This window comes from Schistocerca nitens, chromosome 11, assembly GCF_023898315.1.
Source record: "Schistocerca nitens isolate TAMUIC-IGC-003100 chromosome 11, iqSchNite1.1, whole genome shotgun sequence".
Classification (NCBI taxonomy): Eukaryota; Metazoa; Arthropoda; class Insecta; order Orthoptera; family Acrididae; genus Schistocerca; species Schistocerca nitens.
Genome location: NC_064624.1, coordinates 170,356,154 through 170,372,365, shown reverse-complemented (window position 1 = coordinate 170,372,365; position 16,212 = coordinate 170,356,154). Strand labels below are relative to the sequence as shown.

The 16,212-nt window shown below is 40.0% G+C and overlaps 1 protein-coding gene across 1 annotated transcript in view; it reads left to right on the top strand.

The window, feature by feature from the left end:
* LOC126212967 (uncharacterized) overlaps window positions 1-15,997 on the top strand; it is a 52,171-nt gene extending 36,174 nt beyond the window's left edge. Inside the window, exon 3 of the mRNA XM_049940492.1 lies at window positions 15,516-15,997. The gene's annotated coding sequence lies outside the window, so the exon portion shown is untranslated. The remainder of the gene's footprint in view (window positions 1-15,515) is intronic.
* The last annotated feature ends 215 nt before the right edge of the window (window positions 15,998-16,212 follow it).

Below are 16,212 nucleotides of genomic sequence, written 5' to 3'. Positions count from 1 at the left end.
CTCCGATAATCACTGGCATGATGGCTTTTATTCTCTTGCGAGCCCAGCTGAGAATCTCGCTTAGCAAAATCCTGTCACTTCCACACCCGTCCTTATCAGAATGTGACAGCCACAGCATCCACCAGGGCATCGTACTCCGTACACGGTAGCAGGAAACAGATAGCCTGTACTCGTCTGTAGCTCGGTACTGCCCTCGACGCTCGGTGGTCGCATCTCCGTGACTACAGTCACTTCGTCACCTGCAGCAGATTGCTTGCTTAGACACCGTACCAGCCAACGGTGCTTAGAATTCCTCTGTGGCCACAGATAACACCAGCCACGCAGCACTCACAGTAAGCCTTCTCTGAAATCGATAGGCACGGATGTTCCTGGAACTGCTCAGTATAGTTTACAGACTGAACACAGTGTGTTACTAAATGAAACAGACCGTGTTGCCTCTTATAAAAACGTCTCTGTATTTTGCAAATATTAAAATTTCCCAAATTTAAGTGGAAAAATGTTGCTTTGAAAGAATAGCAGTAAAGATGATTTTATTTTTTATGTTGACTTATTGTGGGTCACATACTTTCAGACGTCACCTAGACCCAACCATGCCCTTATTAATAGTTAAATATATTCCACTTTCACACTCAAGTTTGTTGTTGCTGCATTGCTTTTCCAAATTAAACTTTCAGGTTACAATTGTCCATAGTCATCTTTTGATGACTGTTCAGACAGTAATACACACATCAAAAAAAGTTTTGCATCACCTCGGTTCCACGAGTTCCGGAACCTGTAGAGAAAATTGGAATAGAGATCAACATAAACACAATTTCCGCCCTTTTAATTGCTCATGGAAACCACACATTGCATGTTGAACCACCATACAGCAAGACCTTCAGAGGTGGGGTCCAGATTACTGTACACACCAGTACCTCTAATACCTAGTAGCACGTCCTCTTGCATTGATGCCTGCCTGTATTCATCATGGCATACTATCCACAAGTTCATCAAGGCGCTGTCGGTCCAGATTGTCCCACTCCTCAACGGCAATTCAACGTAGATCCCTCAGAGTGGTTGACGGGTTGCGTCGTCCATAAACAGCCCTTTTCAATCTATCCCAGGCATGTTCGACAGGGTTCGTGTCCGGAGAATATGCTGGCCACTCTAGTCGAGCAATGTCGTTATCCCGAAGGAGGTCATTCACAAGATGCTCATGATGGGGGTGCGAATTGTCATCTATAAAGACAAATGCCTCGCCAATATGCTGCCGATACGGTTGCACTATCGGTCGGAGGATGGCATTCACATATTGTACAGCCATTACAGCGCCTTCCCTGACCACCACGGCGGATGTTGGCCCCGCATTATGCCACCCCAAAACAGCAAGGAACCTCCACCTTGCTGCACTTGCTGAAGTGTGTGTAAGGCGTTCAGCCTGACTGGGTTGCCTCCAAACGCATCTCCGATGGTCGTCTGGTTGAAGGCATACGCAACACTCATCAGTGAAGAGAACATGTTGCCAATCCTGAGTGGTCCATTCGGCATGTTGTTGGGCCAACTATGCTTCGCTGCATGGTGTTGTAGTTGCAAAGATGGACCTCGCCATAGACGTCGGGAGTGAAGTTGCGCATCATGCAGCCTATTGCGCACAACATCCTGTGATGGCACGAAAAGCATTATTCAACATGGTGGCATTGCTTTCAGAATTCCTCTGAGCCATAATCTGTATGTAATGGTCATCCACTGCAGTAGTAGCCCTTGGGCAGCCTGAGCGAGCCATGTCATCGATGGGTCCTGTCTCTCTGTATCTCCTCCATGTCCGAACAACATTGCTTTGGTTCACTCTGAGATGCCTGAACACTTCCCTTGTTGAGAGCCCTTCCTGTCACAAAGTAACAATGCGGATGTGATCGAACCACGGTATTGACCGCCTAGACATGGTTGAACTACGTACAACACGAGCCGTGTACCTCCTTCCTGGTGGAATGACTGGAACTGATCGGCTGTTAGACCCCCTCCGTCTAATAGGCGTGGCTCATGCATGGTTGTTTACATCTTTGGGTGGTTTTAGTGACATCTCTGAACAGTGAAAGGGACTGTGTCTGTGATACAATATCCACAATCAACATCTGTCTTCAGGAGTTCTGGGAACCGGGGTGGTGCAAAACTTTTTTTGATTGGTGTGTATTCTGTCAGTGGAAACTACTGACTGACAACAATGGTTTCATGCATAATCACATGCACCTTCCACAAATAAACCTTATTATTGCTCACTGTTACCCTCATACCATTCAGTTTTTTCAGATCTTTTGTGCATGAAATGTATGACAGCAAAGTTAGTTCCAAAATTGAACTTCAACCAAAGATGACATTCAGAGACATTGTTGAGGAATTGGTGAATGAAATTGACAATGGTCCAGAATTTCTAAAGAAGGTTAAAAGGGTGACAAAACATGGTTATATGGGTATGATGTCGAAGCTGAGGCACAGTGTTCCCAATGGTAACTGCTTGAAGAGCTAAGACCAAAAGAAGTTCGAAAAGGTAAAACACATGTGAAGGTTCTTCTCACTGTTTTTACTGATAACAACGATATGTGCATCATGAGTTCCTGCATTATGGTTGTAGTCAATAAGGAATACTACATGGAAGTTATGCATTATTTGCATAATCTGAAGGAAATGACTAGAATTGTGGCAAAAGCAGTGGTGGATATTGGATGGTGGTGGTGGTGGTGATGATGATGATGATGATGATGATGTTTCTGCTCACACCTCAATACTTGTTAATGATTTTTTGATGAAAGGTAAAACTGTTATGTTGCCTCAGCCACCATATTCACCGGACATGGCCCCCTGCAACTTCTTTCTATTCCCAAGACTGTAGAGAACTGCGAAAAGACGTTGTTTTGCCACCAAAATCATTGAAGATTCAATTTTTACAAAAAGTGAGATCCAGAGGTGCTTCCAAGATTGAAAAAAGTGTGTTATATCTGAGGGGGATTACTTTGAAGTGGGCGAAGTTGATGTTGATGAATAAATATAGATTCTTTAAGAAAAGCAAAAATTCTCATTAATTTTTGATCACACCTGCAACTATTTAAATAATTGGTGGTGCAACCATTCCATGTGAAACCCAAATTATGACATTCTACTCACAAACTGGAGCGTGTGACAGGTAATACTTGGGTGCTGTTGAATGTAAAATAAGTGAGTCACTGCCCTGCCGGAGAAAAGTGCAGCCAGCTCCAAAAGTTCCAGAGAACAAGAAATGCACAGGGAATACTGTTTACTGTATCAATATACTAGTGATAGTAGTATCTCTTGCAGTGACTTTCATGGACCACTTAAGTCAATTTTGTAAAAAGAGTTTCTTAGTGTCCTGTTGGCTGAGTACTTCTTCTTGGAAATGACCCTTCCCATTGCTTGTTCGTTGGTATCAGTTTGTAATCTACTTTGTGAGCCTTTGAGTTTCTTAATTTTTATCTGTTCTGTTTTTATAAGTCTTCTGTCGTAATTTGTATTGTATATGTATTTGTAGTTGCCTTATAATTTCCACGATTTCCATAATCCTTTTCATGTTGCTCTTACTGTTCCAGTATTCCTCTCTTTTTGTCCTGACTCCTCTTTCCTCTTGCTTTTATTGGATGCCCAAAGAAATAAATTGTTTTCTCCTGATTGTGCTCATGACTAGTTCCACTTCATTGTAGAATCTAGTCTCAAAAACCCTTTTCTAGGTATTTTTTGTTGTGCGTGTTCTGATTGGTGTTCGTTCTAATTTAAGTTTGTAGTATCCTCTGGAAGTTATCTGGAAGTTCTGCAGGACATTCACTTTCCTGTTTTAGTTGCAAATTCAGTGTTACTTGTTTTTTTAAGTGATTTCACCTACATATTTTATTCCTGGTTGTGTAAGTTTTGTATTGTATTTAATTTTGTGACTATCGAGGGGCTACATTGTAAGCACTTTTTATTATATGTTGTGCTTTTGTCAGTTGGTTTATTCAAGTAGACTATAATCAGTACAGATGAGAACAGGGTTGATGCTTTTGAAATGTCGTGGGATAAAAGAATGCAGCATATTAGATGGGTACACTGGATAATGAATGAAAAGGTATTGAACTGAATTAGGGAGAGTAGAGCTATATGACACAAATAAACTAAAATTGGAAAGGTTGCTACAACTGAATGTCACTACCACAGATAAAATTGAAGTACATCTTACAGAGATACTAGTGACGAACATACAGATTGTTTAAAATGGGAGGTATTACTTTACTGGATATCGTTACATTTAACAAAAATGAAAAGTAAAGTTGGTTTTACTATTGTAATGTAACATTCGCATAACTGAAACCTAATTTAATAAAGGTGGAAGAGAAAATTGTGCTTGGTCATTTGAAACTAAGCTGGCATTCAGTGTCGTATGTTCATTGGCTTCAAGTATTTTCACAGAGGTCACCTGTCTGCATTTCAAAACAATAAGGGTTGTTTCACACTTATCAAGCTGGCAAGCTAATGGTGCTGGGTGCATGGCTGTTAAGTGGGGGCTGTTTGCATCAGCACGACGTTCGTACAAATGGTGCAGTAGCTTGCATGATGGAATGCTGCAGCTGCAGTATGTCACATGTTTACAGTGTACGTTGTTGTTGTTGTTGTGGTCTTCAGTCCTGAGACTGGTTTGATGCAGCTCTCCATGCTACTCTATCCTGTGCAAGCTTCTTCATCTCCCAGTACCTACTGCAACCTACATCCTTCTGAATCTGCTTAGTGTATTCATCTCTTGGTCTCCCTCTACCATTTTTACCCTCCATGCTGCCCTCCAATGCTAAATTTGTGATCCCTTGATGCCTCAAAACATGTCCTACCGACCAATCCCTTCTTCTAGTCAAGTTGTGCCACAAACTTCTCTTCTCCCCAATACTATTCAATACCTCCTCATTAGTTACGTGATCTACCCACCTTATCTTCAGCATTCTTCTGTAGCACCACATTTCGAAAGCTTCTATTCTCTTCTTGTCCAAACTAGTTATCGTCCATGTTTCACTTCCATACATGGCTACACTCCATACAAATACTTTCAGAAACGACTTCCTGACACTTAAATCTATACTCGACGTTAACAAATTTCTCTTCTTCAGAAATGATTTCCTTGCCATTGCCAGTCTACATTTTATATCCTCTCTACTTCGACCATCATCAGTTATTTTACTCCATAAATAGCAAAACTCCTTTACTACTTTAAGTGTCTCATTTCCTAATCTAATTCCCTCAGCATCACCCGATTTAATTTGACTACATTCCATTATCCTCGTTTTGCTTATGATGATGTTCATCTTATATCCTCCTTTCAAGACACTGTCCATTCCGTTCAACTGCTCTTCCAAGTCCTTTGCTGTCTCTGACAGAATTACAATGTCATCGGCGAACCTCAAAGTTTTTACTTCTTCTCCATGAATTTTAATACCTACTCCGAATTTTTCTTTTGTTTCCTTTACTGCTTGCTCAATATACAGATTGAATAACATCGGGGAGAGGCTACAACCCTGTCTCACTCCTTTCCCAACCACTGCTTCCCTTTCATGCCCCTCGACTCTTATAACTGCCATCTGGTTTCTGTACAAATTGTAAATAGCCTTTCGCTCCCTGTATTTTACCCCTGCCACCTTCAGAATTTGAAAGAGAGTATTCCAGTTAACATTGTCAAAAGCTTTCTCTAAGTCTACAAATGCTAGAAACGTAGGTTTGCCTTTTCTTAATCTTTCTTCTAAGATAAGTCGTAAGGTTAGTATTGCCTCACGTGTTCCAACCTTTCTACGGAATCCAAACTGATCTTCCCCGAGGTCCGCTTCTACCAGTTTTTCCATTCGTCTGTAAAGAATTCGCGTTAGTATTTTGCAGCTGTGACTTATTAAACTGATAGTTCGGTAATTTTCACATCTGTCAACACCTGCTTTCTTTGGGATTGGAATTATTATATTCTTCTTGAAGTCTGAGGGTATTTCACCTGTCTCATACATCTTGCTCACCAGATGGTAGAGTTTTGTCAGGACTGGCTCTCCCAAGGCCATCAGTAGATCTAATGGAATGTTGTCTACTCCCGGGGTCTTGTTTCGACTCAGGTCTTTCAGTGCTCTACCAAACTCTTCACGCAGTATCTTATCACCCATTTCATCTTCATCTACATCCTCTTCCATTTCCATAATATTGTCCTCATGCACATCGCCCTTGTATAAACCCTCTATATACTCCTTCCACCTTTCTGCCTTCCCTTCTTTGCTTAGAACTGGGTTGCCATCTGAGCTCTTGATATTCATACAAGTGGTTCTCTTCTCTCCAAAGGTCTCTTTAATTTTCCTGTAGGCAGTATCTATCTTAGCCCTAGTGAGACAAGCCTCTACATCCTTACATTTGTCCTCTAGCCACCCCTGCTTAGCCATTTTGCACTTCCTGTCGATCTCATTTTTGAGACGTCTGTATTCCTTTTTGCCTGCTTCATTTACTGCATTTTTATATTTTCTCCTTTCATCAATTAAATTCAATATTTCTTCTGTTACCCAAGGATTTCTATTAGCCCTCGTCTTTTTACCTACTTGATCGTCTGCTGCCTTTACTACTTCATCCCTCAGAGCTACCCATTCTTCTTCTACTGTATTTCTTTCCCCCATTCCTGTCAATTGTTCCCTTATGCTCTCCCTGAAACTCTGTACAACCTCTGGTTCTTTCAGTTTATCCAGGTCCCATCTCCTTAAATTCCCACCTTTTTGCAGATTCTTCAGTTTCAATCTGCAGTTCATAACCAATAGATTGTGGTCAGAGTCCACATCTGCCCCTGGAAATGTCTTACAATTTAAAACTTGGTTCCTAAATCTCTGTCTTACCATTATATAATCTATCTGATACCTCTTAGTATCTCCAGGATTCTTCCAGGTATACAACCTTCTTTTATGATTCTTGAACCAAGTGTTAGCTATGATTAAGTCATGCTCTGTGCAAAATTCTACAAGGCGGCTTCCTCTTTCATTTCTTCCCCCCAATCCATATTCACCTACTACGTTAACTTCTCTCCCTTTTCCTACTGACGAATTCCAGTCACTACATGACTATTAAATTTTCGTCTCCCTTCACTACCTGAATAATTTCTTTTATCTCGTCATACATTTCATCTATTTCTTCATCATCTGCAGAGCTAGTTGGCATATAAACTTGTACTACTGTAGTAGGCATGGGCTTTGTGTCTATCTTGGCCACAATAATGCGTTCACTATGCTGTTTGTAGTAGCTAACACGCACTCCTATTTTCTTATTCATTATTAAACCTACTCCTGCATTACCCCTATTTGATTTTGTATTTATAACCCTGTAATCCCTGTAATCACCTGACCAAAAGTCTTGTTCCTCCTGCCACCGAACTTCACTAATTCCCACTATATCTAACTTTAACCTATCCATTTCCCTTTTTAAATTTTCTAACCTACCTGCCCGATTAAGGGATCTGACATTCCACACTCCGATCCATAGAACACCAGTTTTCTTTCTCCTGATAACGACGTCCTCTTGAGTAGTCCCCGCCCAGAGATCCGAATGGGGGACTATTTTACTTCCGGAATATTTTACTCAAGAGGACGCCATTATCATTTAATCATACAGTAAAGCTGCATTTCCTCGGGAAAAATTACGGCTGTAGTTTCCCCTTGCTTTCAGCCGTTCGCAGTACCAGCACAGCAAGGCCGTTTTGGTTAATGTTACAAGGCCAGATCAGTCAATCATCCAGACTGTTGCCCCTGCAACTACTGGAAAGGCTGCTGCCCCTCTTCAGGAACCACATGTTTGTCTGGCCTCTCAACAGATACCCCTCCATTGTGGTTGCACCTACGGTACGGCCATCTGTATCGCTGAGGCACGCAAGCCTCCCCACCAACGGCAAGGTCCATGGTTCAAGGGGGGACAGTGTACGTATATTCCTAAATTTTGACAAAGAATTAAGCAAAGGGGTTACCTGGATGCTCTCTCTTAGATGCCTGAAGGCAAGAAGAAGAAATACGATGTGATGGGTTCATCCAACCAGCGTGAGGAGAGACAATGTTGAGGCATTCTTAATACTTTTAGAGAACTTTAAAAATGGTACCAATACCTTTTTCCACCATTTTAGGATATATGTGCAAATTTTTGATGATCTATATGTAAAAGCAAAGGATTCAATTCAGTGCTGAAACATTCTTCAGAGAACATATCCAGCCCATACTCTTGTTGGCAGTCACCAATGAGTGGAAATTTTTATTTGTATTTCAAAGGGCTTTAATAATGCTATGTATCATTAAAAGTTCTGAGAACCAAAGACATATATATCAGTAGAGAAACCTCAAATTCAAAACTAATTTTAAGGAAAAACTTCAAATATTTAAATTTGGAAACTGAATGAATAAATATGTAAGGTTTTTTAGTGGTGAACACGCACACGTGCGCGATGCAGTATTTTGAGGGGGATGTCTGAATGTTTTCACTTCTCGTCAGCAGACAAGAAATATGTGACCTCTTGAGGCCTCTTTTGGCTATTGCCTGAGATGTCCTACACATTTTGCAGTAAACTACTTTTTTGTAAATACTGGATTAAAAAAAATGAAAATTCCCTCATTTTCTCTAGTCGTCAAGAAAAGCTGTATATATAATAATAGCTTCTTATTGTAGAAATGGAATGAAACAAAGAAAGTATAAGCATGCTTACTGAGGCATTGAGTAAGGAAAGGTGTCTATATGATCGTCTAGATACACTGTACCAAAATAAAATATGGCCACAAATGTTGGAGTCTGAGTTTATACAATTTATGTAAATGTGTGTATATAGTTTACTTTTGATATGTGTACACGTGACTGTTGTTGGTGAAAGTACCTCTTGTGTTTAATTTGATTGTATCTTTTGAATTAGTTCAGCACGCCAGAAAGAATAGTGTTGAGAGAAATGTCAGAGCAGTTGTGATGGCTCCATCAATTGAAGACTACAGACATTTTTCAGCCTTGTGGTCTCACTATTGTGAAATATCTTCCATCATTACTGTGTCACTTGCATGAATACCATCATGTACAATCAATTGCGGCTTCTCAGAACAAGATGCATCCATTCTGACAAAGTTCCTAAATTCCTGTGGATGTTCGAGCCTCAGCTTCTTCATTAACAGGGGGTATATGTCGTGCTTTCACCCCTTCTTCCTAGCCAGGGTCTAGCCAAACTGTCGCTCCTGGCATTACGTCATCATTCGTCGTCATCCTAATGTCTGTGGTGGCCACGGTCATGGCAAGTGCTGCATAGATAATTGCGTGAAACATAAATGTAGATAATCATTTGCTTGTACCAGCATGACATAAAACAAACATTGTAGTCCATAATTCAGTATAGCGATAATGTAATTTCATGATAACTGCACAAGATCACGATAACTGCTCAAGATAACAATAATTGCATAATAAATACTAACCTAGATCTCTTAAAACTTTTTAATGAGTAAGCGGCACCATTAGAAAGAGATCAATGTTAACAAGCCTACAGTTGAAAGAGATCAATGTAAACGAGCCTACAATTCTGAATATTTGCTCTCGGCTCACTGGGGCCGACTTGTATACGTTTGGTGCACAGTTTAATAGGGCAAACGGAACTGTTGGCATTTCCAGACTTGTACTCTTGGAGCTCTGGTGCAGACTTGTATACAATAGGTGTACCATGTAATTGGGCCTTATAGCAGCTTGGCTTTTGCTTCATGGGCTAATTATTTCAATTTGGTCTTGTTTTCTTTTTTAAAAAATTTGTGTTGGTTTTTTAATGTAATTAGTACTTTACAGTTTACTTCCACCACAAAGCAGATAAGAACTGTTCAGTCACATATTTCACAATAAAAATAGAGAATCAATGAAAACTATAACAAAATACATCACATACCATCAGAATTGAATGACAACAATGCCCACAGCTGCCATTCCATTTCTCAGCAGAGAGACTAGTCTGAAACGACCCCAAATAAAATGTCACACTGTGCAGTCTATGGGTGGATTTCTGGTAGAAGGTGTTCTGCAAAGGTTAAATCTCCCTATCTTAGTCTTTAGCTTCTCTCCTGTTAGGAAAACCTAATTGCAGCATCTCTCGGCATATACATTTCTACAGAGCTTGCAAGTGACTTTATACAAACTGCTTTGTGCCGAAGGTATCATTTCATCTTTGCTATTGAATAGTGCCTTAGCTGTTTTACTTGTGTTGCAAAATGCAGGTCTGTAGTGGAGCGACTTTTAACTGTTTTGCAATGCTATCCGAAATTTTGACAACATATGGGATAGTTTATCATTTCTTGTAACTGCTTACTGTTTCCTGTTGATCAACATACACAAAAAATGATGTAATTTTACTCAGTTTTCCTTTTTCGTAGAATGTTATCAATCAAGTGAGAGCTTTAGCCATTATCTTATTATTTGATATGGTCAAACTTGGAGATAACCAATCTGTTGTGTTAAAGCTGTGGATTCAGGGAAACCCTTAATATTACATTCGTGCATAAGTTCATAATGTTTTTGTGTTGCATGTTGGTATGCTAGTTGCTATGGGTTTATTTATCGATTGTAATTTTTTATTTGTAGTTCACTGTTTGCTACTTGAATTTACATATTGTCATTTGGAGATAGTGAGTAAAGCTGTGGATGTTAGAAAATGGAGTACCAAGTGAGAAAGCAGAATATTTCTTACAGATTCTTCTGTTTGAGTTCAATAGAGGGGTGACAGCAGCCAGAAACATTTGCGCCGTGTGCAGGGATAATGCCATTGGACAGAGCACAGCAAGAAAATGGTTTTCTCACTTTAAGGAGGATCGTTTTGACATTAGTGACTCTCCATGTTCTCAGAGGCCTTCAGGGTTTGGTGAAGATAATTTAATGCATTAATCCAGAGTGATCCACATCACTGTACTGGAGAACTGGCAGTTGTGGTGAGCTGCGGTCATTACACCATCATGTGATATTTGCACGCAATGGGGCAGGTTAAAAAATCGGGCCTAAGTGTACTGCATGCTCTAAGCCAAAATCACAAAAAACCGGTGGGTGGCCATATGTCCGTCTCTGCTCGCTTGTCATCGATTGGCTCATGAAAGACACTGATTATTCCTGTTCTGTATCGCTGCTGGCAGTGGCTGATACGTATGGGGAGCACTGGTTACGTACGCCCCCTCCCCCTTTGCAGGACTGTCCGTGCTGCCCCCTTAAATTTATTGTCCTATTGACGATGTAATTAACCATTTTGCCAGGAAGAATAGGCGCATAGGATTCATCATTTAAGAAAGAGAACCAAAATACTAAGTTTTTTGTATCGTAAGAAGGCATTGTCTTGTATGTGTGTATAATCAGTATAAATAAAACTTTGTCAAACTGTGCATTTGACTTGATTATTTTTTTATTACGGTACAAGTTAAGGTATCTCAATATCTTTAGTGCCCCTCTTTGAGATTTTTCTGTATCCACCACAGGCTGCTGGCGAAGAGAAGTGGTGTTCTTATGCTAACTAAAGGGAAAAAAAGGAACGGTTGAGCCCAAATAATGCAGGAGCTTCCCATGCAGTGACCTGTGCACATCCACAAAAGATAGTGTTATGCATCTGGTGGAACAGAAACGGTGTAGTGTACTAAGAATTACTTCCCTGAGGTGTAACAGCCACTGCTGACATAACTGTCAATAACTGGGACATCTTGCAGATGCAGTCCAACAACAACAATAACAACAACAACCAGGAAGACTGTGTGAAGTGATGCTATTCCACGATACTGCCTGCCCATGTTACGCTAGACTGAAGAAACACACTATACAGGAGTTGGGTTGGGAAGTCATTCTGCACCCATCTTATTCACTTGATCCTATGCATTCTCAGATTTTCATCTTTCCCGCTCTCTTTCAAACAACCTTCAAAGGACATCCTTTGCAACAGAAACTGTGCACCGAACATGGTTCCACCACGAGTTCATAACCTCAAAACCGTGCAATTTCTACAGTCACAGAATGGATAAGTTACCCTCGCATTGGCAAACTGTTGTAAATAGTGAAAGAGAATACATTATTGATGACTAAAGTCTCTGTTATTTGTAGCTGTTCTGTTTATTAAATTTGTGGAAAAATGGTATGAACTTATGCACCAACCTAATAATAAAGATCATAAATGTAATTTTATTGATTACTTTGTTTTGGCTTGTCTACAAGCCATCTTTAGATCTGAAATATAGAAAATTGCATCTAACAAATTCAGTAATGTAAATTGTTAATATAAAAGTGTCATCTCAAAAAACATTGATTAGTGTATAACTGCCAACCAGCAGGACACATCATCATAATTTGCATTAGCAGGAGTTTTTATCTCACAATCTAATGGAACCGTGATGTAAATTATCCTAAACATATATTTACATCATGACAATAATATTATAGTGCAAGAATACGTAACAAAGAAATTTACATTGAGACTACAACTGTTACATGGAATAAACTGTTGTGATATGTAATGTACACTGACAGAATATGCCAATTTTCATATATGAACACTGAAATAATGTTTTCCACATTAATTATTATAAAGTAACATCATAAGTAATTATTGTTACGCAGACAGATGGAGTTACAAGGTTTTCATTGCCTACCGTCAACATGTGAACGTAATCCTGTGTCACTTGCAACAAAAGTTTCAATAGACTAGCAAGTGCCCAAGCTGCAGCAGGCAGAAGACTACCCAATGCTATGCACCAAGACTTACAGATAGACGATTTCTGCCAGATGGTGCTAATAATTACTTCCTGTAAGTGTCAAAGTATACCACTGGTTAATCTTTTCCCTGCCACAGCACAAGCACTTCCTGGTCTACCAAAGCTTGTGTCATGAGTGACACATGATGTTTATGTTCGCATACGGTGGTTACACAGTACTAATTTCTAATGCGAAATGTGTCTCATTCTACAGTCCATAACAGTCATTACTTATTGAGGTTACTTTAGAATAATGTAATGTGGAAAAAATGATCTCAGTGTCCACATATGATAGCTGTTAAGATTCTGCACTGTGTATTATATATGATCAGTTTTTATTCTGGCTAAGAGTTATAGTCGCAACGTAAGTTTCCTTGTTATGTATTCTTGCTTATTGCCATGATTTAAACCTGTTTTAGGATAATTTGCATCTTTGTTTCATTAGATTGATGAGGGTCAGTCCAATAGTAATGCCTCCTATTTTTCCCCCTACATAATGTTCATTAGGTGAAAAATTTGAACATGGCACTATTACACAATGTTTCTTCTCCAGTCCAACGCAGTGCTAATTTTCGGCATCAGCAGATGCCACCAGTGCAGTCACTTTGAAATGGCTGACATCGATGTTCGTATTAAACAGCGTTCTGTGATAGAATTCTCGAATACAGAATGCCCATTCGCTTTCATGAGAGACTGAAAAACTTTTACAGTGATGCAACAATGGATATTAGTGCTGTCAGGTGACAGGTTGTCGCTGTAATGAAGCTGAAGAACAAACGTCGTTTGCTGATGAAATGCAGAACGGAAGGCCGATGACCTCAGTGACTCCACACAGCATTCAGCGACTAAATGACATCATTCGTGTTGACCACCAAGTAACTGCAAGTGATTTGTGTCACATTAGCTCACTCAGTGATAGCAGTGTGGTGACAACTATTCAACAGCTAGGATGCTCAAAGATTTGTGCAACTTGGATGCCGAGAATGTTAACTGACCAGAATAAAGGGGGGGGGGGGGGGATTGCCTCCCATCTCTTGTAGTATTTCTGTCTGGAGGGAGAGGACTTTCTGAAAAAATTGCGACTCACAATTAAATTTGGTTTCATTGTTTAGAAGGAGAATCAGACACAATCAGTGGCTTCAGAAGCAGGACCATGCTTTTTACCTCGCCGAAACATATACCATTGTTAAAAGATGGACCAAAACTGTGGATAAAAAAAGAGGCTTTGCTTTTTGACTGACTGGTATAACAAACAATCCTCTTCACACCAATAATGGTGATGTGTCCTGCCATTGGCAGTTGTACACTAATCAGTATATTTTGTTTTGGTATGTATGATGGCAGTAATGAGAGTCGAGGGACATGAAAGGGAAGCAGTGGTTGGGAAGGGAGTGAGACAGGGTTGTAGCCTCTCCCCAATGCTATTCAATCTGTATACTGAGCCATGGAGAAGAAATAAAAACTTTGAGGTTCACCAATCAGTTGAACGGAATGGACAGTGTCTTGAGAGGAGGATATAAGATGAACATCAACAAAAGCGAAACGAGGATAATGGAATGTAGTCAAATTAAGTCGGGTGATGCCGAGGGAATTAGATTTAGAAATGGTACACTTAAAGTAGTAAAGGAGTTTTGCTACTTGGGGAGCAAAATAACTGATGATGGTCGAAGTAGAGAGGATATCAAATGTAGACTGGCAATTGCAAGGAAAGCGTTTCTGAAGAAGAGAAATATGTTAACATCGAGCATTGATTTAAGTGTCAGGAAGTCGTTTCTGAAAGTATTTGTATGGAGTGTAGCCATGTATGGAAGTGAAACATGGACGATAAATAGTTTAGACAAGAGGAGAATAGAAGCTTTTGAAATGTGGTGCTACAGAAGAATGCTGAAGATTAGGTGGGTAGATCACATAACTAATGAGGAGGTATTGAATAGAATTGGAGAGAAGAGGAGTTTCTGGCACAACTTGACTAGAAGAAGGGATCGGTTGCTAGGACATGTTCTGAGGCATCAAGGGATCACCAATTTAGTATTGGAGGGTAAATATCGTAGAGGGAGACCGAGAGATGAATACACTAAGCAGATTCAGAAGGATGTAGGCTGCAGTAGGTACTGGGAGATGAAGAAGCTTGCACAGGATAGAGTAGCATGGAGAGCTGCATCAAACCAGTCTCAGGACTGAAGACCACAACAACAACATGTATTTTGTGATTAAACTTTTACAGTAACTCGTACAATTTTTGCACTTCTTAGATGCTGATTCTCTATTACAGAGCTGAAGGTGGCTTGCAGATAAGCCAAAACTAGTAACCAATAAAATTACATTTGTGATTGACTATTAAGGGTTTTTCTGAATCCACGTTTGCCTTTGGTTCAATTTGTGAGAGAGGTGTGGATAATGGGATTGAAATAAGTTGATGCACCATATAATGAATTCTTTTCTGTATTACAGTCCAAGAAACATACAGAACAGCCTGTTCCATTGTGAAGTTTCCCGATTAAGTAAATAATAATTGCAGAACACCAGGAAAGTGAAACTTCCTGGCAGATTAAAACTGTGTGCCTGACCGAGACTCGAACTCGGGACCTTTGCCTTTCGCGGGCAAGTGCTCTACCATCTGAGCTACCGAAGCACAACTCACGCCTGGTACTCACAGCTTTACTTCTGCCAGTATGTTGTCTCCTACCTTCCAAACATTCTGGAAACATCCACCAGGAAAGTGTTTCCTTTTTTATGTTATCTTATATTATCATTTTCGTAATACTCTGTTCTCTGTTTCAGGGTTCTGTGCCTTTTGCTGAGATGGCTGCCTGGCCTATAGGGTAGCAAGTGATGCTTCTACCGAGACAGTTTGATTGGAAGTGCAACAGAATGACACTTAGGATATTCTGCACTGTGCCAGTGCTGCCTCATCCTCGGACGATTCCGGAACGAGCCGACTTCCGGCAGTTATACAGATTGCAAGTGTTATCCAATTCTGGTTTGCTCCCAGTGTTTAGTTCTGTGCTATTACTGAACAATATAACTAGACTACACTTGTGTGTTGATGATGTAAAGGAATAAAAATAATTGGATGTAATCTTTCACTGGCTCTCTGTGCATCTTGCCTTTTATGTCAACAGAACACACAGAGATAGTACTTGTTTGGTCAGTACACTTTGTAATATGTTAAAGTGACTTGTTGTGGACTATCCTTATTACTTACCAACTTTGACTGTGATCCAGCAGACTTGATGCAGATTATATCTTACTGTAATGGAAAATACTTGGTTTATTTATTTATTGAGACTTTCCTCAGTATAGAGGTTTCTCTACAACATAACAATACACACTCGGAAAAAATTACAGTGAATGGTGCACAAATACCCAACCTTATCTCAAGACTTTCCTGCAGGTACTTTGCACTTGTGTATCCTCTTCTTTCGCACACTACCTCCTCATTGTCATCATACATTGTGAAGCCAGGCAGTTTTGTGTG